At 37.3% G+C, this 13,660-nt stretch overlaps 1 protein-coding gene across 1 annotated transcript in view; it reads left to right on the top strand.

Moving 5' to 3' along the window:
• The first annotated feature begins 3,099 nt into the window (after positions 1-3,099).
• Positions 3,100-13,660, top strand: part of FILIP1 (filamin A interacting protein 1) — a 289,827-nt gene continuing 279,266 nt past the window's right edge. Inside the window, exon 1 of the mRNA XM_006896961.1 lies at positions 3,100-3,352. The gene's annotated coding sequence lies outside the window, so the exon portion shown is untranslated. The remainder of the gene's footprint in view (positions 3,353-13,660) is intronic.

The raw sequence follows: 13,660 nt of genomic DNA, 5'->3' as shown, positions 1-13,660 counted from the left end.
CCTTTCCAGGGGGGCCCCCAGCCATGGTGAACATTCCTGCCAGCTGGGGGACCAGAGGAAGAGCAAGTGGGCTCCTCAGCTCCAGTGAACTATGTCACAGGGCCAGTAAGGAAAAACCACAAGCAGGGTGAGTTGCCCTTCCCTTCCTGACTGGAGTGTCGAGCTCCCCAACTTAAGTCAGTCTTCCTGTGAACTCCCTGGTCAAAAAGCAGGGCCAATTGCCCTTCTCCCCTCTGGAGCAGTGAGCTCCCCAGTCAAGGTCATCAGATCTAGGACTTGCTAGGACCCTAGGCAAGAAAAAAATCTATCAAGCAATTACACAGAAGAAGTAGGTAGGGGAAGAGGGAACATGTGGAACAATGAATGCGTGAAAAACCCAATCTTTCTCTAAACTTTCATTAAAACACAATTAAAAAAGGATGGGAGGATAAAAACTAAGATGTACCCAATCTAAGCCATGTTGTTGTTGTTGAGTACCATCATGTCAGATCCAACCCATGGTTGACCTGAGTGGGTATTTCAGAGGCAGTTAATCTCACAGGAGGAGATTGCCCATGCTTCTTCCACAGGGAAACTGGTGGATTCGAACCATGTGCCTTCAGGATTGTAGCACAGTTTCTTACCACTAGGCCACCAGAGCTCCGGAATCAAGCCATTGTCTTTTTTAATTGCTTTGCATGCATCTAAAAATTGGATAAGAACAATAAATAAGGAAGACCAAAGAGGAATCGATGCCTTTGAATCGTGATGCTGGTAAAGGGAAGTAACTATATTAGGGGCTGCCAAAAGACAGATGAGTCTGTCTCAGCAGAAGTCGAAGCAGGGTGCTCCTTAGAGGCAAGGACAGTGAAACTTCATCTCATATACTTTGGGCATGTTGTCAGGAGGGGCCAGTCCTTAGAAATAGAAATCATGGTAAGAAATGTAGAGGGTCAGAAAAAAGAGAGGACACCCTCAAGGAGATGGACTAACCCAGTGAGTATAAGAAGGGCCTCAAACACAGCAGAGATGGTGAAGACGGCGCACAACAGGATAGGTTTACCTCTGTGGTTCATAGGACTGCTATCAGTGTAGCTAACAATGACAACAACAGCTGCATTCTTCTCAACTTCATTTTGTGTTGGAAGACAAACCTAAAATGAACTTGGGGCTGAAGTGATGCATTCCTAGGGTTCTCTTGAGTGAAGTGGTTTTCAACCTGGGGCTCTGGCATGTGAAATATGTGTATCTTTCAAATATAATTTCTCTTCCTCTTACTCAGTTTAATGTTTGAAAGGTTTCCTGGTGATTCTGAATTATCTCATTGCCCAGTATAACACTTTTTACCCCTATTCAGACTCAATTCTGTAGAGGCTTGAATGAGTTTTCTGAATGATCCATTAGTGCTCTGGAAGAGTCTGTTAATTTCAGAGAAGAGCTTAATAGAAGTCTTTTTTTAAAATTTGAAATCAAGATTGGTTTAGACCTAGGTGGCCGAGCCTGAGCAAATACAATTTTATAATCATGTATTATTAAATTAAGGTGAAAAGATGCTTAAAGACACGCTGATGGTGTAGTGGGTAAGATGGAAAGAATCAAACTTCTTTAATGGGTGAAGATATGGGGGTCAGATAATCTTGATGATGAAAGCACTCTATCTTTATAAAGAAAACTCTCTCTCTCTCTCTCTCTCTCTCTCTCTCTCTTTTTGCATAAAAGTCTAGACTATTTGAGAGAGATGCCAGGGTTACCTAGTGCATAAGCTATATTGGAAATAACTGTAAAATTCTTAAAAATCCATGCAATTAGTGGCTTTATGTATCTATGTTTACTCTGCTTGTCAAAAGAGCGACTCTTTTAATTGCTAAACTAATTATAAGGAAGGGAGTCACTGCTTTAGTGGTGTTGGTGAGATTTTTTTTTTAATTTGGGTAACATTCTAATTTGTCAGCCAATACTTTTGTAGGTATTTATCTGGCTTCCTATTTTCCATGTGTATTTGACTAAAGTTCCCTTTGCTGTTGATTTTGTATGGGATTATTTTACAGTCTCAGGAACTGTTGCTATTGTGTGCCATCAAGTTGGAACTGACCCAACTGACTCTCCAGTGAATCCCACAGGACGAAGAGTATAGTAAATCCCACAGGTGAATATTACACACACACACACTCCCTCTCTCTCTCTCTCCATTCTGTCCCCCATAAGTATTAATCTGGTAGTTCATAGAATTTTATTATAGATAATTAAACAAATAAGATGCCTCAAGTTGAGTTGAGAGGTAAACTTTTTCCTGATTTGGGAGACTAGAGGGTTAAAGATGACGCAAATCTGTCAATAATCAGAAAGTCTCAAGTCATGGTTTTGCTGGAGTGTTCTCCATATGTGCCTTTGAATGAATGGTCTTAGTAAGATACAAAGATTTTCCTTGTAAACCCTACTCTTTTAAAAATACAGATGTATAGATAACCCGTCTGATGGAACTGGGTGAGTGCTCTAACTTTGGATGTAACACACCAGTGTCAAACTGGAAATGATTTCTTGCTATAAATTTTCCCAACAGTATTGATTACACATTCAAAAGGTTTTTTTGGAGCGTGTGTGTGTATATATGTATGTGTGTGTATATATAGAGAGAAAGCGCGCGAGAAAGCGTTTTCCTAAGACAATCTAACAATTGCACCGGTAAATTGCTTTCCCAAGACAAGTGCTGCTCTGTTTCGTTTCTGATTTTAAGACCTAGGTTCCAGATCACATCCTGTAGTTAAGAGTTTCAAATAATAATTACCTCTGTGAAATGAATGAGCAGGCGTCCTTAAAAGGGTCTGCCGATTTCCCTGGAATCGTTCACAGGGTGAGCAGCGCTCTGTCCGCTGATAACTCAGCTGCCGAGGAACGGAGTAAAGCAGACTCCAAACTTCTCAGCTGTTGACAGGCTTGACTTGCTGAGAACACTGGTTAAATATAGCACGCGCGAGTTCAGCTCCCCAACAAAGTCATTGCTCTGACAGTTTTGTGAAGGGAGCCGAAGAGGAGAAACCTAATCTCAGAATCCAACGACACCTAGCAACAGTTGAAAAAAAACTTTTAAACAAAAGTTTGAGTAGGAGATACGTGACGACCTCCAATTTCTGCTGATCGAGATTTTAGGGAGAAGGAGCAGCTTCCCCCCTCTCTACTCAATTTCCTGCATGACTTCAGCTATTGGCTGGTCCTAGGAAAGAAAGTGGGAAAAGCCTTTTCCTCTGTATTCCTTTGGGTTGGATAGTTTTCAGGACTCCAGTCTGTGTTGGGCTGTGGGACAAGCCACTGGGTTCTTCAAAGGATAAGCTGCCTTCATAAAGGACATACCCTTGGTTAAAGGAGCTGCCGCCAGGTAAGTCCAAAATAAATAGCTACTTGCACTCTTAAGAAATTCGTTTCCCCAAGAAGAGCATTCTCCCTGTGTCTGTGCTGTTTCCTATAATTTTTGCTGCTACACTGTATCATAATACATTTTGGAATTATAATAATCATTGTGAATTATTATTATTATTTTTTTAAAATCAGGACTATCTTCCTTTCTCAGGATTTTACACATGCCTTTTTAAACACAGGATGGCTATAATGTTTTAATAGCCATCCAAGTATTTCTGCCAAATTATGCTTCTTGGAGAGGTAGCAAAAATACAACAAAGGAGTTTCCCAACTCCTTTCACAAGGAGAATGGCTAACAAATAGAAGTGAAAGAACTAATTTTTTTAAGCTGGCTGAGTTGTTGAAAGAGTAAAGTCCTGTAAGATGTCCATGTTGCTGCACTTCTGACTTGCTGTCCTCCTAAAGTCTCCTTTTGCCTGATTCTCTGATTACACTGGTACACCTTGTGCTGGTTCTGACCTCATAACGTTACAGTTGCCCTAAATGCTTCTGAGTAGGCACAGAATATGCCTGCCATTAGATCACTGCTGTTTCACTTGTTGAATACAACTACTCATAAGAATATTATTTTAGAATAAAAAAAAATAAATGTAGTAATTCTTAGTCTAGAGAATGGATTATTTTAAACTAAAACTGAACTTATTCCAAAAAAAGTGTTTCTTTAGTTGTATGTGTGTGTATTTATTATAACTAGAAGGAAACCTTCCTTTTATTAGTATGTTGTTTTCACCTTCCATGGATTATCATTTGATCTGGATTAGAGCCATCAATTTCATGTTAAATCTGGCAAAAATCATTGCTGTACCGTGGACATGTATATGATTAAAATTGAAACTTGACTGTCTAAAATTAAGTTGGATTTACCTATGCAGGTTTCTCTTTTGGCTGTGATAATTTAATGAACATTCTAAACTAAACATAATATCAAAGAACAAAGAAGTACAAATTAAAAGAAATCATTTGAGTTTATTTGTCAATATAAAGAACTTATTCAATCCCAAAACTGACTATATTTTCTGTTCACAAATAAGAATGTGTAAAGGTTTTCAGTAAATATGCCCATTTTGAAAAAGGAATTAATGCTTATTTATTGCATATTGAGAAAAATTAAACCATACATACATCTCAGTATGTATTATTCATAAATTCTCACTACTTGATTTATCTATAAATGAATTGAAACTTGTTATATATCAATGAATACTACACAGATAATAGTGCAATAGATGCTCTGATAATTGTATCAGAGATTGTCATTCCTGGTGCTTTGGTGAAGATGAAAAATTTTGAAGAGTTTTTCTGTTTTGAAAAGTTGGAACTAGACATTTTACATTATTTTTGTTTATATCTTAGTTTGTTACACTAAAAGGCAATAGCCTAAAAGAAAAAAAAATAAAGAAAAATAAATATACTAAAAGAAAGTAATTTTGTTGGTTTATAGAATGTACACATTAGGTGAAAATCTGCCATTATTTCTAGGAATACAATTTCTGTTGGAGTCAGTGGTACAGTGTACATGCAACATTTAGTCCTGAGTAAAAGTCATTATTTCTTCATAAATTTAATTTCTGTGTATCATTAACTGTCCTAGTGTTTGGAAATTTACCTTAAGAATGAAGAACAGCCCAGGTTAAACCATGTGATTTCCTGTACCACATGAACAATCAAGCTCTCCACCCTTCACAGTAGAGAAATACTCCCCACTGTGATTTTAGAATCCTCTATTTTCTCTTCACCACTAATGTTATTAGCTCCATTACTATTGCCTATTTTGTTCAACCTTGATCTGGATTATAAAAGTTCTGCTCCCCTGTAACCCTACTCACTGACATCCATATTTTGCATGCAATGAAGAGACTAATTTTCCTCTTGCCAGGCACATGTCTCTTCACTCTTGAAAGTTAGCTTCTTGGACACCTGGTTGTTGCCAAACGCCAAGGCTGAGTATTTTGAAGACCGTCATCATCTGCCACCTGCTTAACTGTTTCAGTCTTAGCTCTTGCTCCTTAATAACATGGTCCTCCTGCTCTAGGCATTTCAGATTAGGAAGTTTTTGCTCCAAATACATGCACAATGCACAGTTTGGTGCCCCACCATCTCCCATGTTATCCTGTCTCCTTGGCATATCTTTCTTTTCTTCTATTCTTTTAGACACTCTGTCAACTTTATAAAATCCAGATCAGTGTCCTCCACATTTGCAATGATTCTCTAGACCATCAATTTTAGAAGTAATGATTTCTTAATTTAGTTGAGTGCTTTCAGAAATTAAGACATGTTGATGATAGCGAAGGCTTCTTAAAATTTATAACAATTCTGCTGAGTGAAATATCTCAGTCATAAAAGGACAAATACTGCATAGTGCCACTGTTATAAAATGGGATTGATGTCAAGTTTGGGGGGAGACTGAGAAAGATGGGATAAATTATGTATACTGCATTGAAACAGATGAGGGAGAGAACTGTTTAAAAGGTATATATGATTAGGTATTATTGTCATGACAGGAGTCTAGAATGAAGGCTGCATAGGGGAGTGGACTTGGGGGGAGGGAGTATGTAACAATGAAAGAATTTTTCTTTTACTTTTCTAAGAGAAGAGTGAACTGGATGGGGAGGGGTAGACAGGAAGAAAAGTGCAACAGTGAATGAATGGAAATCCAAAATATCTGTAAACTTTCATTAAAATGATTAATAATAATAACTTTAGAACAATTCATGAAATTCATTAGAGGCAAGCCATTCCTTGTTATAAGTGTCACTTGCTTTGGAGCTTTTCCACCTAATACACATCATGGGATATTCTACTAACCTTTATAACTCTAGATTTCTGACGATAAGTACGTGAGAGGGTATGCATAAGTACAAGATCAAGAAAGGCAACTCTAAGTGTGGCCAGTAGCTTTTTATCTCACATTTCTTAAGGAGAACCTTCTTAGTTTGACAAGTAATTTTAACTATGTTCATGGACTTGATTGTGGAAGCGATGCTTCAAGAATAAAGTACAAAAGAGAGTTTATCAATATAGTATAGAAACATCTATGTACTGGGAAAACACTTAGACCTTTAAATATCATCCCTCATGTACTTTTATTCTTTTTTGGTTACAAATTCTATTTGTACCTTTGATTTTATTGATAAAACTTGCAGCTCTTTTTATTTAAGTTATATGTTAGAATCTGTCTTTGAACATTAACCTATTTAAAAATCTAAAAAATGGACAATTTTTAGTTTTATTTTTACGTTCACATGAAACCTGTAGTATTACTGTATGAAGTGAATAATGAATTATGTTTTTGAAGAAATAGTTTTTGTATCTGCCAAAAAGAAAGTCTTGTCTTTCTATTTTAAGATAATTGAAGAAGTTAAAATTACTCTTCTAAAAATGTATTCAGCAAGGATAGTTACAGATTTTACCAATGAGATTTATGAACCATTCAATGTTTCTATTAAGCAAAGAATTCTTCTGGAATTATAATTTTTATTTGGTCTTTAGGAATGAGATTTTATTTTAAAACACACAGAGCAAACTAATGACAACTTTATTTTTTCTCTTTTGGAAGTTGAGCATGTCTTCAGCAAATAAGTATCTTGAGAGAGAAGATTTTACAAAGACTGGTGTGGCCCAAGGGGTAATGAGTTCTGTTGTCAACCCAGAAGCAAGCAGCTCAAATCCACTAGCTGCTCCAAGCGAGAAAAATGCTCAGTCTATGTCCATGCAATTTACACCCCCTGAAAATCCACTGGAGGGCCAGCTATGATTCTGTTTGGACTTGATAGCAAATGACTACAGTTAACCTATATGTTCCCTTATTCATCTCATCTTCTTATTCCTCCAAACATGCGAGTTTTAGAAAAACGCAGCACTTCCTGAGAAGCGTGAGACCAAACTTAGGTTGGGTTGAGAGCCTTTATAACATAAGTTTAAGAGAAAAACAAAATGGTGACAATTTATTTTAAAAAATATTCTCTAGGATCCTGGAAAATTCATTAATTAATTCATTGTTTTTAAATATATGTAGCGGTAGAATAAAACATTGTTGTCATTATGTGCCATGGAGCCAAGACAGGCTCATAGCTGACCCTCCAGCAGGTTTTCAGAGGCTGTAAGTTGCACAGGAGTTGATTGTCCATCTTTCTACCACACAGCAGCTAGAGGATTTGAACTATTTGCCTTTGGGTTGACAGCACAGCTCCTTACCATTAGGTCAGTTGACAAAAATGTATTTTGTTTCCTTAAATTTGAAGGTATGGCTATATATTTATTATGGAGGAGAAGGTAAGAAAGGCTAGTAGCATAGGCAAACCAGATTGTGTGGATTCAAATTTTGGCTCTTGTGACTTGGGAAGAAGGTTTTTTTGAAGTTAGTTTCCTCATCTATAAAATGAAGATAGTACTACTTTCCTCATGGAGCTTGGTTTTGGCTGTTTGGTGTTTGTTTGCTTGGGGTTTTTTTTTTCAATTTTTAAACTTTTTAAAAAAATTAATTTTAATGAAAGTTTACAGAGACTTAGGGTTTCCAGTAATTCATTGTTCCACTTTTCTCCCTGACCACTTCCTCCCCTCAATTCACTCTTTTTGAAAAGTAAAACTCTTTCATTGTTATACACCCCCCCACACACACACACACACAATTCCACTCCACTGTGAAGACTTCATTCTGGACTCCTGTCATGACAATAACACCCAATCATAAAGCCCCCCCTTTTTTTATACATCCCTTCTAAACAATTCTCTCCCTCATCTGCTTCAATACAGTATACATCATTCCTCCCCTCCTTTTCTGCCTTCCCTCAACCCTGATGTCAGTCCTATTTTACAATAGTGGCCCTATGCAATATTTGTCCTTTTGTGAATGAGATATTTCACTCAGCATAATGCCCTCCAGGGTCATCCATTTTGCATAATATTTCACGAGTTCCTTGTTTTTCAGTTTTGCATAGTATTCTGTTGTGTGAATATATCAGAGATACTCTATTCATTATTTGTTGATAGGCATTTGGGTTGTTTCCAGGTTTTGGCCGTATTTAAAAAAAATTGTGGTAAAAATATTCATAACAAAACATATAGAAATCCAGCAACTTCTAAATGTATATTTTAGTAACATTGGTTATATTCAAGCTGGTGAGCCCCTCTTGCTTTATTCTTCCAAATTATCCTCCCAATAGTGCATCTTAAGCACTGAAAATATTTCCTCTTTCCCCCTCTTCCTTATCCTGAAGATTTGATGACTTACTAACATTTACAAATACTGGGTAGATTCTTCAAAGATTTAAGAGATTACTGTATTGTTTTCAAACCTTCCATGTAGTTAACTTCATCTTTGGTCACAGTAATATTCTTAGTTACAAATTGTTTGTGAACTGAGTTGATACATCATAGTAAAGTCCAAAGATTGTGTTGTTTAAGTCTGGAATCCTGTTTGGGACATACTTTACTGCTGGGTACTCTAAGCAGACATAGTTTGAACAGCAGCCAATAATTTAGTATGGAATTTATATTTCAAACTCTCCCTTATCACTCAGCAGTCTGCTGTCTTATGAAACCATTACTAAAAAGGCCAAGAAATCACCCACAGCATAGGCTGTTGTTTGGTTTCTCTCTCTGCACTTGAAGATAAAATGTGTTTATGCATACTTCTTGGGTGTCTACACTGGGTAAGGCCTAACATGAGAGACCTCCTGCTCCAGGAAGGAATACCTTATTAAATGTATCATTCTTTATTTCTTTCCTTAGCAGTATTGTTTTGTTTTACTAACCTAGTAACAGGCAAAAATGGAAGGCTATGTAATGTTATCTCCTGCTACTTTCAATCTTAACAAATGAAAATGAATTCTTACTCTTCATTGCCCTTAATCCTATTGACTCTTTTCTCTTTTTAAACATCACGAGCAAATTATATGCCAAGGAAAACAAAAGCAGAAGTGATATATCATAAAGACATATGTGTATATTCTGGGATGATTGATGTTCTGCATATATAATTTAAACAATATATATATACAAATATGTCACCTTTGTATATTTAATTAGCTAGCTAACTAGCTAAACCCTTTATAAAGTCAAAAGTTTCTTAGCAGTTTTAATGCCAGCAAACCTTATTCAGAGTAGATAAAGTTTAGACTTGTCAATTTTACTCTATTTCTTCCTGAAAGATTGAGTCTCTAAAAGATAAGGCAAGTTGATATTTAGACTTGTCAGTTTTTAACTGAAAGTCCGGTTATAGAAAAGAAAGGAAGGAAGAAAAGAAGAAAAACACTTCTCCGGTTTCACAGAATATACTCCAGAAGATCAATGGGAAAAATACAGGAGCCTCAGTAAAATATATTTGATTATGTTCCTCTTTTTCCTTAAATGACCAGCCTTACTTCTTAGCTAATCAGAGAGGAGAAAAAGCTGCAGGCAAACTAGCACTGTCTCTGTGGTAGTAGCTAATGAAGCTTTTTGTTTGGAAAGCCAGGCAGCACGTTGTAGAAGAATTCAAAATAAGAAAAAGTCACCTGAACTGAGCAGCTTTTAACTGTCTGTTAGCCAGCTGATAGCAGAATTTAAGAAAAGTCACAGCATATAGTGAAGCAACACACCTTCCCCTGGCACTCTGCTTCTCTGTTCCAGAGAGCTTTGTTGAAGTTACTGCAGCACTAAGAAGTCAAAAGGTCCAGCTGCTATTCCTTTTTTGGGAAATAGTGTCAATGTGGAATATATTGGATGATTTATGTGTTTCTGAGGCCTATGAAAGACAGGTTAGCAGGAATTTTTAAAGCTAATGCAAAATTTGGCTCAGATAATTTGACTTTAAGCTCTTCAGATTCAGAGACTTTTCCATCATTTGCTTTTTTGGTTAAATTTTGTTACCCACTTCCTTTATAACAGATGAATTCGGTGAGATTATTGCTTTACTGGTAGTCTCTATCTCCACCCTAAAGAGTAGGCTTCTGTAATAGCTGTAACTTCAGACTTATGTAGTTAGTTTGAAGAATTTCACCCCACCCCCCACCCCATTTGACTCCAGGTACCTAACAACAACAATAACAATCTTGATAAGAGAAGATTTACAAAAGCTATGAGATGAACATTACTGTCAGAGGGAGTAAATGTGCTCTTAAAAAAAATAATTTGCTCACGATTTAAACACAAAGATGATTTGATTGAAAACAGTGGACTTCGGACATCAGCAAGACAATTGAGTTATTGCCAACTTGCTTTGTTTATCTAAAATATCTTTTGAAAAATGAAGGTCTTTCCACACACACATGAGTCATAGATGATGCAGTAATAAGAATAAATAGACTTGCTTTTTCTTTATATCTCTTAATAAACTAACTTATCTTTCTAGTAACTCATTTTAAGCCCTGTTTCTCTAACTGAGGTACCACAGCACAACAGGAAAGAGAGAGGCACTGCTGAGTTCATAATTCTATTTCAGTGTGGTAGCCTAAGTACATGAGGAAATGACACCTTGGGCCTGTATTTGGATCCTTGCAGTTACTGTGACGACAACATATACTAATGGAAAACAAAGATGGTCTGCTCATCAGGGAGGGCCAGGAAGAGTTTTGCCCGCTCAGATTTTCCCTCAATTATTCTTTAAGTCTTGAAATGTGATACTGGAGGTATTTAAGGTTCTTTGTATTTCATTAACTGTTTAGTTCAGTGACACATGTTTGAAGAACAGCCTGGTATTTGAACCAGGGAGGGGCTTTACACGTAAACTTGACTTTCATATACTCTCTTAACAGATTGCATTTTCTAGTTTGGATACCACTGGACCAACTGGTCTGGTCACAGCCTGCTGTTAGTTCATTTGTTCTGATCCTTAAGGAAGCCAGCTGCACTGATAAGAGTTCACTTCTTAGGGGTCCCTTGGTTTTGAATATGACATCCCCACCTTCTACATTCTGCTCATTTCATAGATAGTTGCCCAGAATAGCAGGTATATCTACTGATAGTTGGGTCATTTGAACCCTAATCTTACATCGTACTACCATATGTGATACATATTATGCATAAAAGTACTATTTATCTAAAACTGTGTTTATATGTTTTATAACTACTACAATAATCTGGCATATACTGGGGATTGGAGAATGTCAAATATTGTACAAAGACTTGCATGCATGATTTCATTCACTCTTCAAAACAATATTAGTTATTATTGTTGTTATTGTTATGTACTGTCAAGTTGACTATGACTCATAGTGACCCTATGAACAGTAGTTCTGAAACTTACCCTGTCTTGGGCCATTCTCACCATCTTTGACACACCTGCTTCCATTGCCACAGTCATTGTATCATTCCATCTATCTTATACAGGGTCTTTCCTTCCTGCACTGACCTTTTACCTTTTCAAGCATATCCTTTTCCAAAGACTAGTCATTCCAGGTAACATGTCCGAACTATGTGAGATTAATTAAGCTTCAAAATCTTTGCCTTCAAAGAGCAATCTGGTTTCACTCTCTCCAGGACAGATTTATTTTTTTTCTTGGTAGTCCATGGTATGTTCAATATTGTCCTCTAGCACCACAATAACACAAAGGCATCAATTCTTCTGTTATCACCATTACTTGGATGTAGGGTAGTTTGTTTATAGTCTGTCATTTTTTTTTAAAGATGAACAAATTTTCATGACACATAAGGATTGTGTAAGTGGAGGGATGGTCCTTGGAGAGGAACATCATGTTTGGGAGAGTGGAGGGATGGCGTAGGAGAGGAAGGCCCTTGATGAGATGGATCGATTCTGAATGGAGTGGTGGGAATGAGTGTGTTTGAGACAGCAAGGTTGGTTGTCACAGGATAGAACAAACAGCGTACATAGCATCGCTAGGAGTCGCAAGCGACTTGATGGCACACAACAACAACAACAACACCTGGAATTTATTTACATGCTATTTCCTTCCGAGAACACTGTACTGTGATCATCAAAATTGTGGTATGTTCAACATCGCCACCACTTTGACTTCATATTTGGACTCTGACTTTTTCATTCAGCTTCTTGATTTAGCTGGACTTGCCTCATGTGTTTTTGTCTTGGTACATCTATGTTCAACACTCAACAACCCCTCTGTGTTAGAGGAGAACATCTCTACAGGGTTTTCCAGGCTAGGATCTCTATATAGTTGTTGTGTGCTATTGAATAAGAACCAACTCATAGCTGTGCCCCAGTCAGTTTTCAGAGGCTGTAAACTGTACTGGAGTGGACTGGCCAACTTTCTCCCTCAGGGCAGCCGGTGCGTGCAATCCATGTGAATTCCAGCTGTGCTCCTTTAGATTGGCAGCACAGCTTCTGACCAATAAGACTCCAGAGTTCCTTATAATCGTTATAGAAACATAATAATCCTAGGAGGCACTATTGTTATTGCTATTTTACAGATTAGGAAAATGAAATTTAGAAGTGTTGAGGCTTAGATATATCCAGTGGTATATTTGAAATTCAAGCTTAGGCAATTTGATTTTATATCTCTTTAAATCACTTTCTAATATTGTATGCAGATATTCAAAGAAGACCTCTACCTAGATGACTGAGATGCTTTAATGAAAGGCATAGAATGTAACACTGCAGGGACACCTATGTTGTTGTTGTTGATGTGTGCTGTCGAGTCACTTGTGACTCATAGCAACCACATGTACAACAGTTCTGAACTCTGCTCTATCTTGAGCCAATTTCATCTGTGACACACCTACCCCCATTGCGCCAGTAACTGAGTCATTTAATCTCAACACAGTCTTCCTCTCTTGCACTGTGCCTCCAGCCTTCCAAGTCTGATGTCCTTCTCCAAAGACTGGTTTCTCTTGACAACATGGTCAAAGTTTGTGAGGCAGAGCTTCAGAATCCTTACATCCAAGGAACAGCCTGGTTTCACTCTCTCAAAGACAGAACCTGTTTGTTCTCTTAGCAGTCTAAAATATATTCATTACTCTTCTCCAGCACCACAACTTAAAACCTCTGATTCTCCTTCTATCATCCCTAGTCATTGCCCAGCTTTCTGATGCATAGCAAATAATTGCAAAGACCATGGTTTGGGTCAGATGCATCTTAGTCTTTAGACTGACATCATTGCTCTTCAGTACTCTGGAGAGGTCCCTGACAGCAGATTTCCCCAATGCAATTTGTATTTTGCTTTCTTGACTGATGGTACCAATAGTGTTGACTGTGGAACTGTGCAAGCTGAAGCTGTTAAAAATCTCAGCTCTTCTCTGTCTATAATGATGCTACCAATTGGCCCAGTGGTGAGAATATTTTTTTCTTGATGTTGAGCTTTTACATATATATATA

The sequence above is a fragment of the Elephantulus edwardii genome, unplaced genomic scaffold, assembly GCF_000299155.1.
Source record: "Elephantulus edwardii isolate Elephantulus edwardi_28Jun2011 unplaced genomic scaffold, EleEdw1.0 scaffold00194, whole genome shotgun sequence".
In the NCBI taxonomy this organism is placed as follows: domain Eukaryota; kingdom Metazoa; phylum Chordata; class Mammalia; order Macroscelidea; family Macroscelididae; genus Elephantulus; species Elephantulus edwardii.
This window is presented reverse-complemented; position numbering and strand designations above follow the sequence as displayed.